The following is a 14,561-nucleotide window of genomic DNA, read 5'->3' on the forward strand; positions in this document are numbered from 1 at the left end:
TACACCTTTTTTGAATTGCCGGATTTTACCTGGGATTTTTCGAGACCAAGTGATGTTAAGATGGCATTCTGCCGGAGTATGCATATTAGGAGATCTATATCAGGGGGACAAGATCGTTTTTATTCCTATCTGCAGCAAAAATATAATTTCTCTAGAACAGATTTTTTTAAATATCTTCAAATACGAAGCTTTTTGGATTCTAAAGGCCTCTTAGATCAGCCTATGATGAATTAAATTGATATACACGAACTTAGTAGAAGGTCAAGCAGAATTGGCTTAATATATCAGGCAATGGTAAATAGGTTTCAAGATGATTTATGTGTATTTGAAGATAAATGGCAAAGAAAATTAGAAAAGAAAAAATAGATATCTCCAGAGCATTTACATTATCAATCAATACCCTGTTTAATGGTTCATTTAAAAGCCAACATGTTATGTCTATTTTTGATTTATATTATACCCCTGCCAAACTACCTAAATGGAGATTTAAAAGTGGTGATAGGTGTAATCGATGTGGCTATATTCCTGCAGACTCTATCAATAAGTTCTTTACTTGCCCCAAACTATCTCAATTTATCATGGATGTTCAATTTTTCTTAAATAATAGCTTGGAGGTACATGTAGAAATGTCTGCAGAGTTAGTAATCTTTGGATTTTAGTCAGATCAAACTGGATTTAGGTCATTGGCAGAAGAAGGTTTTTTATTTATTTGTATGTCTTTATACCGATCTTTCATCCCTTCTCTATGGCTGGACTCTGATCCACCGGCTTTTTATAATTGGCAATCAAGATTATTATCTACATATCAATTGGAGATTGCAGTTTATAAACTAAAGGGTTTGAAAAAAAAACATTTGGGCAAAATATCTGGGCTCCTATCTCCAAAATGGATTTTATTTTAGTTTTTTGTTTTTTGTTTTATGTTTTTCTCTGTGCTATGGTTTTTGCTGGTTACTGATCGATTCTCTTATATGCCTGCAATAAGGTTATTATATGTTTATTTTATTTTATCTTGCTTTATGTATTAATGTATATAAGGACTGTCCACCTGGTTTCTCCTGTTTCTTGTAAAAATCTATTGTCTACTAACTATCTGCTGACATGAAATTAATAAAAATTATTTTTTTTAAAAAGGGCTCCAAGAGGTGAAGTGTGAACAGTACCTACAGGTGTAAGGTAAACAAATGATTAAAACTTTGCTAACTCTCGTCTACTTCGTATGATTTAGGAGGACACACTATGTGGTTAGCGAAAAGAGAGAGAGAAAATAATATGTAACCCTTCTGAATCAAGTGAATAATATTATTCAACATACTAAAAATCACTAGGGACCTTTACCTCTGCAAACCACAGATGCCCACTTGTGCAAATCAATGTGTGTCACTATTAAATGTATGGTGGCATCGAAGACCATATTAAGAATTAAGATTAAAAAGTACAGGGTTGATTTCACAAACAGTTTAATATGTCTATGCCTAATGAGCAAGAACCACAAAGTGTACCATAATTTTCACCTTGTAAAGCCACTTTTATCACTTTAAAGCAGGGGTCTCCAAACCGGTCCTGGAGGGCCGGATTCATGCCAGATTTTTTGGATATCCCCATTGAGATACATGTAGTAATTTTAAAAATCTGGCATGGATCCGGCCCTCCAGGACCGGTTTAGAGACCCCTGCTGTAAAGAGTCTCTCCTACACATCTAAGTTGCTCAATACATTTCTGATATCACAATACCCTAATAAGGAGGAGTCTGATGAATTTCATGATAAAATATCGCCTCTGAATGCTAAACAGTTAGCTTCGGGCGGTTTATGTCCATGAGTAAGATACACAGTGCTTTGATCCCTCAAAGTCAGAATGTGAACAGAAAAAGGGACATTAATTGGCTTCTTCATCAGTGGAATGATAATCGGTTGGGAATCTCCAGTATCCCTGTGCGTTTTGTCTCTGCCCTGTACGATCAAATAGGCAAATACACTGTCGACAGAATCCTCCCAGGGCTGATATACCGCATAAAATGTTCTCAAGGATAGGAGAGACATGGAGGATTGTTGCAAAGGGCAGAATATGTGCTTCCCGAATTACATAACAGCAATGAACACGAACCGGAGAAAATGCCATCTCTTCTTGCTGCTAAATTAGAGCCCTAATCGGGTGGATTGTTTAAGAGAATGTGTAAAAGAGTCACAGACGTCATGCTACCTCAATAACATATACACCTCAAGAAGTACACAATGTTATAATGGTGTCAAAAATATCGTCTGATCCAAATATTTTGATAAAAGTTATTGTGGTGACAACAATACTGAGATATAGGATAGTAAATGTACAAATGTTTTATTTTAATGATTTGATATCACTTTTTAATATAGTTGAATATAGCATTGAATATGTATTATTTTTTTAATGTTTTGTCACTTTCTATCTTTATGTGTTATTGATAGTTATCCATACTTGTTTTTGTTGTAGTTTTATTGTTTTAGTAATATTATTTAAATGCTGTTTTTGAGCTCATGGTAATTTTTTTAAATACCAGTGGCTTGTAGAGAAATATGGTGGAAACATATTTTGATATTAGAGATTTTTAACACTTTTTTATACAATATGTTCAATTTAATTAGTTTTAATATTTATGTAACCTATATAATATGTAATTTATTTGTTATATTTTATCATTCATATTTTTAATAACTGTTTGATCTTTAATTAGATTATCATTTATTTAAAATGCGTAATTGATTAATTATTTTATGGGGAATTGTTATTTTTATATTTTAAATAGATAATTATGTATTTAATCCTTACCTTTGCTGGGGGCGACTTTTGTTTTGTTGCTGGCCTCTCTGCTGCTGCCCGTGTGGGGGAAGATCCTTGCTCGCTGCTCCTGACCCCGGCTCCCGCCTCACACCTGACGCGGACCACCGTCTGCCAAACTACCATCCCCAGGAGGCAGTGCGGCGTGGTCTTGCAGGAAGAGAAGTGGGCCGGGCTTCAAACTGCTTTGTGGGCTCCCGCGGCGCTGGACGCCCTTACCTTTGCTGTGGGTGAATTTTGTTTTGTTGCTCGCCTTTCTGCTGCTGCCCGTGTGGGGGAAGATCCTCGTACGCTGCTCCTGACCCCGGCTCCCGCCCCACACCTGACGCGGACCACCGCCTGCCAAACTACCATCCCCAGGAGGCAGTGCGGCGTGGTCTCGCGGGAAAAGAAGCGGGCCGGGCTTCAAATTGCTCTGCAGGCTCCCGCGTCGCGGGATGCGCATGGGTTTACCTGGGCCAAGGGCGGGCCCGTCCTAGCCCATCATAGCCAGGAAGAGCCAGGCCAGGGCTACCCCTCTTTCATCTGGGAGCATCTATACAAAGGACTGTACCACATCAATCTGCGATTTTCGCTGAAGGTACTGTTCTCACTTACAGGCCATAAAAAGCACTAACCGATCTCGGGTCTGATTGACTAATTGATTCTATTGGCCTATCATTATGGGTAAAAGAAAAGCGATGGAGGGTGCTGGGGGTACTATAACACAAGGTCCAAGGAAAGCAAAGAAAGTCATGAAAAGTAATAAGAAGACCCAAAAAACAGATATCATGGACTGTATAGAAGTGCTTGTTGATGAATGTAGGAGTATACTAGCTGGTGATCCAGTTGTAAACTTAGATATTGCCATAACCCAAACTGAGGAACATAGCACAGGTCCCCAGCCAACCCACATCCACATACCCCAGATGTTTCGCAAACCATCACGCCGGAGTACCACCAGTGACCCCAGGAACCTGCCTTCGAGACAACCTAGCCTTGATCTTGATATCCCCTCGCCCCCCGAAAACACCATCCCAGACCCTGACACAGCACAGGCCGAGCTACTTGGAGCCCACGGTGATAGTCTGCTCCAACTGTTTCTCTGCTCTGGTCGTTGAATCAGCTACCCCTGCCGACTTATCCACCCAGGGTCCAACTGAAGTCCTGGTTGAGGCACAAGAGGAGGGCGGGGAGGTTCCAAGTGCTAGGACCTCGACTCTAATATCAACCATGAATTCTTTAACTGTAGAGGTGAGGGAATTAAAATCTCTAGTTTCAGACCTAAGAGCATCAGTAGAATCCTTAATGTCGCATCACATGCACACAAACCATTAGCAGCCTCCCAGCCTCTTACCTTGTTTCCAAGAAGCCACAATCAAGCAGTCAGAGTAGGTCCCGCCAAAAATCATCCTACACACACTATTCCACTTCCTAAACCAACATTATCTAGCGAGAATGTCGCATTGTCAAAGAGCAGGAAGTAAACTAGTGCTACGCTCGGACCCAACCGTACCCATCAAAACCCTGCTGCATCTCAGGCCCCTCCACAAAAAGCAGCAGTGCTCGGTCCACACTCTATAGGACGTACCTCCCGCCCTTTGCCCACAAACCAGGCAGTCCTTATGTTAAATGTGCCCAAGCCTATGGCCTACAAACTTGTGGATTCTCTGATTAATAAAGCCATACACTGGATCCGGCACGTCAGAGGATGTCGATACATAATAAGAGAGGATATCGCCAGGGCAACAAGGCATTCTTCAAGAACCCAACGGCTAGATACCATTGAAGTCGAGCTGACCTCCCCACACTTGGCTGAAGGTCTATTGGCCTTGGAGTATAGGACCTGTCCCCCCAGCACCTCGGGTATCCAATTTAGATGTCCCCCACGGGCTCCGTGTGCAATGGCGAGAGATGTGGCTATCCAGAGGATCGACTTTGAGTGACAATGATTGACTGTTAACAACTCCCCAAATACCAATCGTACGCAGAAATAATCTCAATCCAGATGCCATAGACACCGCCCTCACTGATTACATCCCCTTACAGATTGCATGTAATCAGGCAAGGCCAATCCAACTAGATTCTTCTCATCCACCGTTAAGGATCCCCGAGCCCATGCATACATCTGCAAGTCCCTCTATGACTAGTCACTCACTAGAACCTAACCACACCCAGTCTGAACTACCGAATGAGCCAGGGTATCCTAAAGTGGACAGCCTAAACCTAAAGATTCTCTGTTGGAACATAGCTGGCCTCTCCAAGAAACTATCCCTTCCAGATTGGAACAGCTTTATTGAAGGAAACAATATTTGTATCTTCCAAGAGACTTGGAGCACAATACCCGATCACAAAGTAGGCTTTGTGTCCTACCATGCCCCAGCAGTATTATCATCAACTGGGAAGGGGCGCCCGTCTGGTGGCCTGTTGATTTGGATCAGTACCTCCCTAGATTGTACACTGAAACAGATCCAATGTGATTCGCCCGGTCTCTTAGGACTAACCATCAGGGATAATAAAGGAGGCAGAACGCTGGAAATTTTTAATATCTATGTCCGAGGTACAAAGGGTGGAGCGCAATCACCTATAGTTGCTTCAATGGATGCCAAACTTTCCAACTATTCCCACGATGCACACACCCTGGTAGCAGGACACTTCAATTGCACTTTCGAGCCTCTCGCTGCCGAGGATGTGCTGGACACCGAAGAGGACGACGTAAAGTGGGGAATCCCCCCGCTGAGCATATCCCCTCTAAAAAGGTGGACCCAACTGGCTGTACAGGTGAATTCTCTAACACTGGAACACAGGTTAAGGGCAACCAATGGCAGGTCACCGTCCGACCCGCTAGGGGCACATACCTACAATAGGGTGGGTTGCTTGTCGCGAATCGACTATATCCTACTAAATTACAAATTGTGGGGGTATCTGATAGATTGGTAGTAACATCAACTGTCGACAGTGACCATAATCCACTATGTCTAACCTTAAAATATTTATGGCTGCCAAACCCTGGATCTAGAGAGATAGGTAATCCAATGTCAACAAGGGAAGTAACTCCCTCAAACTGTGGGAGATACCTATAATAGCATAGAGTTGCTCTAAACGAAAAGAAAATGCATGGCATTAGAGGGACCGTGAATGAGGCCCTAGAAGAAATGGAAGAGGCCCTTTCAGATCTAGACGCCATAGCCAAGCTACCTAAAATCTATGAAAACAACATTAGCACCCTGGGAGCCTTCTTTCATACAATTGCTGGAATTAGGCTGTAGAAGTCTACTGGTAATGACACGTGGTATACTAGTGCGTGTAGACGCAAAAAATCCGCTCTGGTCCTGGCCATTAAAAGCAAGTCTCCACCTGCGATCCGGTTAGCAAGAAAGGAGTACATTATGGCAATGTCTAATGCCAAGAAAGAGTGGGAAGAGCAGTATTGGCAAGCCCTGAAATTAGCTAGTCTGGAGAGGGATGCTTGCCATTTTTGGAACCTGATAAGAACCAAGACGCGGCCTGACTGTGAATCAATCACTAACAATATCCCAATATCCCAATATGACCACTTCTCTAAACTCTATTCTACTGCAGAGGAAGTCCTCAGCGAAAGCTCTGCAATTGAGCCTAGAATAGGTCCTGGGGAATCTAATAGACATCTGTTCTCTGAATTGGAATTGGCAACTGCCATTTGGCGTATTGTCCAAGCAAAGGCAGCGGACCCAGATGGCATCCCTGGTAACCTCCTTCGAGTAGACCTCGAAAAATGGGCAACATTTATTACCATATTAATTAATGATATTGACAGCGGCTCCATTATTCCTGATTATTGGAAAGGAGCCGAGGTCGTGCCCATTTTCAAAAAGGGGCCAAGGGATGACCCCGCCAATTATCGCCTAATAAGTTTGATTGATTCAACCCAAAATGTCGTCGGGAGGGTGTTGTTGGAGAGGATCCTGGTATGGGCAGATGAGAACAGAGTCCTCTCTGACTACCAAGCAGGCTTTAGGGCCGGAACCGGGACAATCGAACAGGTGTTCAGGCTACTCCTCCTCCACTGGAAAGTGGTTCAGATAGGCAAGAGCAGTCTGTAACTTGCATTTATCGATCTAAAGACTGGCTTTGACCTGGTCCCCCGGGAGCACCTATGGCAGGTGCTAGCTGAGCAAGGGGTCCCTAGATACATCCTGGACAGTAAACAGTCAAAATATAATTTTTTTTATTTCGACTTACACTTATATCGAGTTGCTAACATCGATGGGACAGAATATCGATGTCCAGAATATCGATGGCCAGAATATCGACCCTAAGGTAAGTAATATCGAAATTACTTATATCGATAGCATATATATCGATGTAAGTAATTTCGATTTACTAATATGTGTTAGAAATTTTAGTTAAGTAGTTAAATTTATTGTTATAATATGTGTTTAATATGTTTTTATAAATAAAAAATATATAAAAGTAAATAATATGTTTTACTACCAGAGCGGGTTGTGGGTTTTTAGGGGAATAGGGTGGGAAGTAATTTATTTGTCATTAAATAATTATTTTTTAATGATTAATTTATTTTGCAATTAAATATTAATTGGCAATGAATTATTTTAATTGATTAATTGATTAATTAATTGATAATTTATGTATATTTTTAAGTAAATTATATGTTTTACTACTGGAGCGGGTTGTGGGTTTGTAGGGGAATAGGGTGGGAAGTAATTTATTTGTAATTAAATAATTATTTTTCAAAGATTGATTTACTTTTTCAATTCAATATTAATTGGCAATGAATTATTTTAATTGATTAATTGATCAATTAATTGATAATTTATGTATTTTTTTAAATTAAATTATATGTTTTAGTACTGGAGCGGGTTGTGGGTTTATAGGGGAATAGGGTGGGAAGTAATTTATTTGTAATTAAATAATTATTTTTTAATGATTTATTTATTTTGCTATTAAATATTAATTGTCAATGAATTATTTTAATTGATTAATAGAATAATTAATTGATAATTTATGTTTATTTTTAACTAAATTATATGTTTTACTACTGGAGCGGGTTGTGGGTTTATAGGGGAATAGGGTGGGAAGTAATTTAATTGTAATATTAATTAATTTTGAGTAAAGGGGTATTTTTAGGATTAAGGGTCAGTTTTCAGTTTTTGGGTAAAGGGGTATTTTTGGGGTTCAGGGTCAGTTTTCAGTTTTTGGGTAAAGGGGTATTTTTAGGGTTCAGGGTCAGTTTTTAGTTTTTGGGTAAAGGGGTATTTTTAGGGTTCAGGGTCAGTTTTCAGTTTTTGGGAAAAGGGGTATTTTTAGGGTTCAGGGTCAGTTTTCAGTTTTTGGGTAAAGGGGTATTTTTAGGGTTCAGGGTCAGTTTTCAGTTTTTGGGTAAAGGGGTATTTTTTGGGTTCAGGGTCAGTTTTTAGTTTTTGGGTAAAGGGGTATTTTTAGGGTTCAGGGTCAGTTTTCAGTTTTTGGGTAAAGGGGTATTTTTAGGGTTCAGGGTCAGTTTTAGGTGTTTGGGTAAAGGGGTATTTTTAGAGTTCAGGGTCAGTTTTCCCTACTGTTGCACCCACTGGAGTGGGAATAGTAATTATTGTTAAGTATATATTATATATGATTTTTAATTATTATTTTTTAAATTAAATATGTATTATAAATTTTTTTTACCATTATTATATATATTTAAATATGTTTAAGTAATTAATAAGTATTATTTACAGTATTTTTTATGTTATTTTAAATAAAAAAAATCGATATATTTAACAACGATATTTTTAACATCGATATTATTTTTTCGATATTTTGGTACTTACCATGTTGTACATAGGGCGTCAATATTTTTGCTATCAATATAATTACGCCGATATTTGTGTGGGTCGAAATTCTGTCTGTCGAAATTCTGTCATAGATCCATCCTGGACATGCTAGTTTGCCTCCATGAAGGCAACTACGCGCAAGTGAGATGGGCTCTCAAGGGCAGAAAACTGACAGAATACCAGTGAACAGAGGTGTCCGCCAGGGTTGTGTGTTAGCTCCCACCCTATTCTCTTGTACGTAAATGGGGTGGTTGAGCACCTACAGCGTATACCATCAGACGCTCCAACCCTGGCGTGTGAAAAAATTCCAACTCTCCTGTTCGCTGACGACACCCTCCTCATTTCAAAGACCCTGAGGGGCCTACAGAGCCTCCTGGACAGCTTCCAGTCATTTTGTACCACCAGAGGGCTTGTCATCAATTCTGAGAAAACCAAATATCTTGTATTAAACCCCACGATGAACCTCAGGAACCCGCCCAAACTAAATTCTGTCCCACTAGAGAGGGTCAATACATTTGACTACCTGGGTATTCGCATCTCCGATTCCATGCTCTGGAGCAGTGGGTGCTCCTTCACTGGTCTAGCAGTAAATAAATGGAACTCCCTCCCCCACATGTATTAGGGACAAGAACACACTTACAAATACCTCAAAATGCACTGCTTTGCATCCTTTTTGTTTCCACCTATTGGATACTGTGGTCTACATTCCTAGCTCCAGGAAACTATTTAATATTAAGGAATTTATAGAGCCCGACATAGCCATCCCAGCAATTGCAGACTGAGGAGATCAAAGGATCTAGTTGTTTACAGCTTTAAAACAGTCAGGTCTTCAAAGATATCCTGAACACTTTTTAATTAGAAGAATGACAGATGGTGTAAGAGAGGGAATTCCAAAGCTTGAGAGCCAACAAGCTAGGGGGACATCCCTCTTTTCTTGATTCATGGAACTTGGGGATTGCATCTAGACACAAATTGGAACATCTTACAGCTCTGGAAGTAGTGTAGTGATGAACCAGATGTCTAAGATAGAATGAGTCTAAATTGAAAAATCCCAAAATGTAAAAAAGAGAATTTTAAAATGTACTAGCCTCTCAATAGGAAGGCAGTGCAGCATCATAATGGAAGAGGCCACCGACTCTCACCTAGGAATTTGGAGTAGAAGATGAGCAGCTGCCTTCTGGAATATCAGTAATACATACATAGCTCCCAAATATTGCATATGTCAATAGTCCTATTGTGACCTGATAATTGCTTGAACTAGTTTTCATTTATTCATTCATTCAGTTCTCTTTATTTTAATGTGCCATGTTCTGTCTTTTTTTGAAGATCCATGTTTTTGTTTTTTTAAATTTGCTGTGATATATTTAATGTTTTCTGATAACATTTCACTTTTTCATTTGGTTAGGATTGTAGGGAAGTAGGATGGGAAGAATTTATAAAATACTTTTTGTGCTTTTAATTGGTAAATAATTTTTACATTGTTAGTTTAAAATAGGGATTTTAAAGTATTTGGTTGTCTATAGAAACTAGTGTATATTTTTAAAAAAATGTATAAATATACTATTTACATTTTTAATATAAATGTTTAATGTTCTGATTAAAACAAAAATTAAATATGTATATATTTTTTTGACACTTTTCCAACTATTGCTTGGTTCTGAGTGGGAATATTAAATATGACCCCTTCAAAGTCCAAACCTTTCCCTACTGATTATTACATTGGAGTGGAAATCGGAAATCTGAGTCCCCTTCCATCCCAAAAGTACAAAAGTTTCCCTACTTTTGCTGAGAAGGGCGTGGGAATATTGGACCTGGCCCGTCCAAAGTCCAACACTTTCCCTACTGTTGCTTAGTTTGAAGTGGGAATAGTAAATATGACCCATCCAAAATCCAGTACTTTCATCAATCATGGTTAGGTTGGAGTGGAAATTGTAAATGTGACATCCTCAAAGTCCAACTCTGTCTGAACTTTAACTGTTGCTTAGATTGGAGTGTGAATAGTAAATCAGATCCCTCTAAAGTCCAACACTTTCACCACTGTTACTTAGTTACATCTAAGTTACCATAATTTTAAAATACTTTAAAATATATATACTTGCCAATATAATTTCATTTAATATTTTGTTCCACAATATTTTGTAGATAATATTTTCATAAATTACATAGTAAGTACGTAAATTCAATATTTCAGATCACAATATTTTTCTAACAATATTTGTTTATTGTAGTATTTCTATATGGATATTATGTCATAGAAGTACTCAAAAGAGTGCTGTTGTTTATTGTGAGATGTAAAAACTTCCTTTATTTTAGAAGAGCATCATTCACATATGTGTGAAATGCAGGAAACAAGCTGTTGTTCTGCAGTCCCAGAAGATTCTTCTCATAAAGTTAATTACAAAGTAAAAAAAGATTTTGAATTGTACATATGTATTACAGACGTTTTAGAAAGGGATGTTATTACATACATTCCAATAAGCCTCAAACCTAACATAAGCACCCTATAGGGTATTTATTTATAATATGTTTATTCAGGCTGTAATGTTTCTTATATTGTTTTTACACTGGGTACAATGTTAATGATGTGTAAGAAACAAGGTTTATGTTAGAAGTGAGCATTAATTATTATTGTCTATCTAGTGTCTGAACAGTTTGACCTATTCATTGTCGTTTGCAGCATACATCTTTCCCTATGAGTGTGTCAAAGTATTATGTGCTAGTTGTCCCTTATATATTTTGAGAATGATTTCCAAAAAAGGCACAACTATCTGGTAAATGTGAAGCTTATTGCTGAATCCATGAGATTTCAATAATATTCAGTGGCAGTGATATATAGTATAAAAGTATCTTCTGCCAAACATTATAGGAATATTGCAAGTCACTGAGAAGTTCCATGACCTTGTAGCAGAACGAGGCCCAAGGTTCCTTTATAAGGGTTTAGAACTCTGAAATACTTGCAATATCCTTATCATGTGTGGCAGGGGGTACTTTATTGCTTCTAATGCATGGCCCCACCATCACATTTCCCACAAACAACTAACATTTCTGGTGCAGAGCTACTTTATATGAAGGACAGAGCATGTCTGAAACATGAATAATAAAATAGTCTCTGTGGTACAAAATTGAACACATAAATATAGCTGTTAGATATTTGTTGCATAAAGATATTGGAATTTGTTTGATACAAGCCAGGTTATTGCATGAAAAATGGTGCAGAAACTGAGAATGTGTAGAAATATAACTTTTCCATTATTAGTTTAGTATTACAAAAAATTAACATTAAAATAGTGCAGTAGGTTTATAAGTTAAAACTTATTAGGGGTGCCAATAGAAAGAAATACTTTATTAGACCCAATTGAGGTACCCTTATCAGGATTAAAAATGAAAGAGTATGGGAAAAATGTCTTTATGAGAAAATAAGGTTCCTCAAGACTTCCCTCCTACCACTGCTCGAGTCAACATGTTTCGACCGCTCTCCTTGTGCCCCGAGAGGTCACTTTGGTCTTCCTCAGGACTGTCGCAGTCAAATCCACCAATTACCCATGCCGTAATTCGATCATCGGGTATTCCGAATGGAGTAGGTCTAAAAGATCCATACTCTCCTGGGTATTTCAATGGTTCAGTGGAGACACTGTCCCCAAGAACTTGGGGGAGACATTCACGAGTTTATGGAGTACATAAACTCGAACTGGTGTCCGTCCGGGAGGTCTGCCCGTGAACACAATCGTTCAGTACGGCTAAACCTGGCCACTGCTGCTCGGACCGGGTAACACCGGTGTTACCCGGTCCGAATTTATGTACTCCATAAACTTGTGAATGTCTCCCGCAAGTTCTTGGGGACAGTGGAAGTGGAAGACTGAAGTGACCTCTCGGGGCACAAGGAGAGCGGTCGAAACATGTTGGCTCGAGCAGTGGTAGGAGGGAAGTCTTGAGAAACCTTATTTTCTCATAAAGACATTTTTCCCATCCTCTTTCATTTTTAATCCTGATAACGGTACCACAATTGGGTCTAATAAAGTATTTCTTTCTATTGGCACCCCTAATCAGTTTTAACTTATAAACCTACTGCACTATTTTTCGTCGCACTTACATCAGATCCACGAGGTGTTCTTTTGCACATTGCATCACTCATGTATGTTGCTCGTTGTACGTACTGATTGTGTTGTACGTCTTGTTACGTGGAATTTATTATTTTTCCCCTCCCTAATGCTCCGCCCTGGATGTGGATACTCCAGGGCATTTGTAGCAGGCCCTATGATGAAGTATGTCACATACTTTGGTATGTGAGTGAGGGCAGTTTTTCCAAATTTGGGAATTTCCCTCTGTTGAGTTTGTGCACTCCACATACCCCTTTTGTTTGTGTGTGATCCATTTCGTGTAGCCTCTCCGGTGTGTAGTACCAGTATGTGACTAGTTTGGTGAAGGTGTCTGTCAAACCCATGTGGTAGGCCGAGTGTCGTGCCCGATAGTAGATGTCCTCCCATTCTTTATTGGTAAGAATCCGTCCCAGCTCCCTCTCCCAACGGATCCTGCTTGTGTTATACACCAGGGCAAACCATGCCAGCAACATGCAATACAGGTCTGAAATAAGGTGTTTATCCGTCCTCCGTGTGATTAACCAGTATTCATAAGGGCTAAGCTTCCGATCTGCCTCTGTTCGTACCTGGGCATGAAGTGCCCAATGGCGCACTTGCAAATAGTGTAGCCGCTCCGTCTCTGGAAGGCCGTACTCTCGCCGCATGTGGTCAAAGGGAGCTATCCCTTCTCTCGTGTATAAGTGGTACAGAGATCTGCACCCAGCTGGGCGCCACTTAGCGAAGGCCTGGGCTTCACATCCTGGCCCAAAATCTGGATTGTCCACCAGCGGCGTGAGCGGGGAGGGAAAAGTGGTCAACCCATGCCTGATGTTAGTCTGGTCCCAGACCTCCATGGGCACCCGGGGGAAGTGTGAAGCGTAGAGATTAGGAGGACGGTGCGCCTTGCGCAGGAAGGGAACTTCCTGTAGTGGACGGCCCACCACCGCCTGGTCCTGGAAGAGCCAGTGCTTTCCCGACTCCCACCTACTCCATTCCACCAAAGTCCGGAGTTGTACCGCCTGATAATAGAGCCGCAGATCTGGGAGGCCCAGGCCCTCCTGTTCCGGCGGTAACATAGCCAATCTAAGTTTCATTCTCGGACGTTTGCCATTCCAAATGAATTCGGCTAGTTCTGACTGCATCTGTCTGATCCAGCCTTCTCGGGGACGAAGTGGGATAGACGTAGAGAATCTGTGGTAAGATGGTCATTTTAACGGCAGCAACTTTGCCTAGCCAAGATAGAGGAAGATATCTCCATCTGCCGAGTTCCGCCCATAGCGTCTGACGCAGCTTAGCGTAATTGATGCATACTGTGCCTGGCAGAGTGTCCACCAACTGGATCCCCAAATATGGGATAGCCTCTGATGCCCACCGGAAAGGAAAATGTGTCTGCAAGTAGGCCCGTGTCTGTCCATCTAGGGAGAGGTCTAGCGCCTCCGACTTTGCCATGTTAACTTTGAAGCCTGCTGCCCCAGCAAAGGACTCCAGGATCTCCTCACACGCCGGCATTGAGGTCCTGGGGGAGCCCAGTGACAGGAGAATGTTGTCCGCGTATAAACTTATCGTGTGTACAAATGCGCCAAACTTCATCCCCTGTACCCTCGGATTGAGTCTCAGTGCCTGAGCTAACGGCTCCATGTACAGCGCGAACAGCAGAGGCGACTCTGGACACCCCTGCCGTGTCCCCCGTTCAATGGGAAAGCGTGGGGATGAGCATTCGTTGACCCTCACCGTCACCGTGGGGAAGGTATAACAGTTCTGGACCCAGGTCCTGAACTTCACTCCCAGTCCCGCCTTTATCAATACACGCTCCAGGTACGGCCAGTTGACCCGGTCAAAGGTCTTTACTGCATCGATTCCGAGCAACATGTATTCCCCACTG

The sequence above is a fragment of the Lissotriton vulgaris genome, chromosome 8 (genome assembly GCF_964263255.1).
Source record: "Lissotriton vulgaris chromosome 8, aLisVul1.2, whole genome shotgun sequence".
Lineage (NCBI taxonomy): Eukaryota > Metazoa > Chordata > Amphibia > Caudata > Salamandridae > Lissotriton > Lissotriton vulgaris.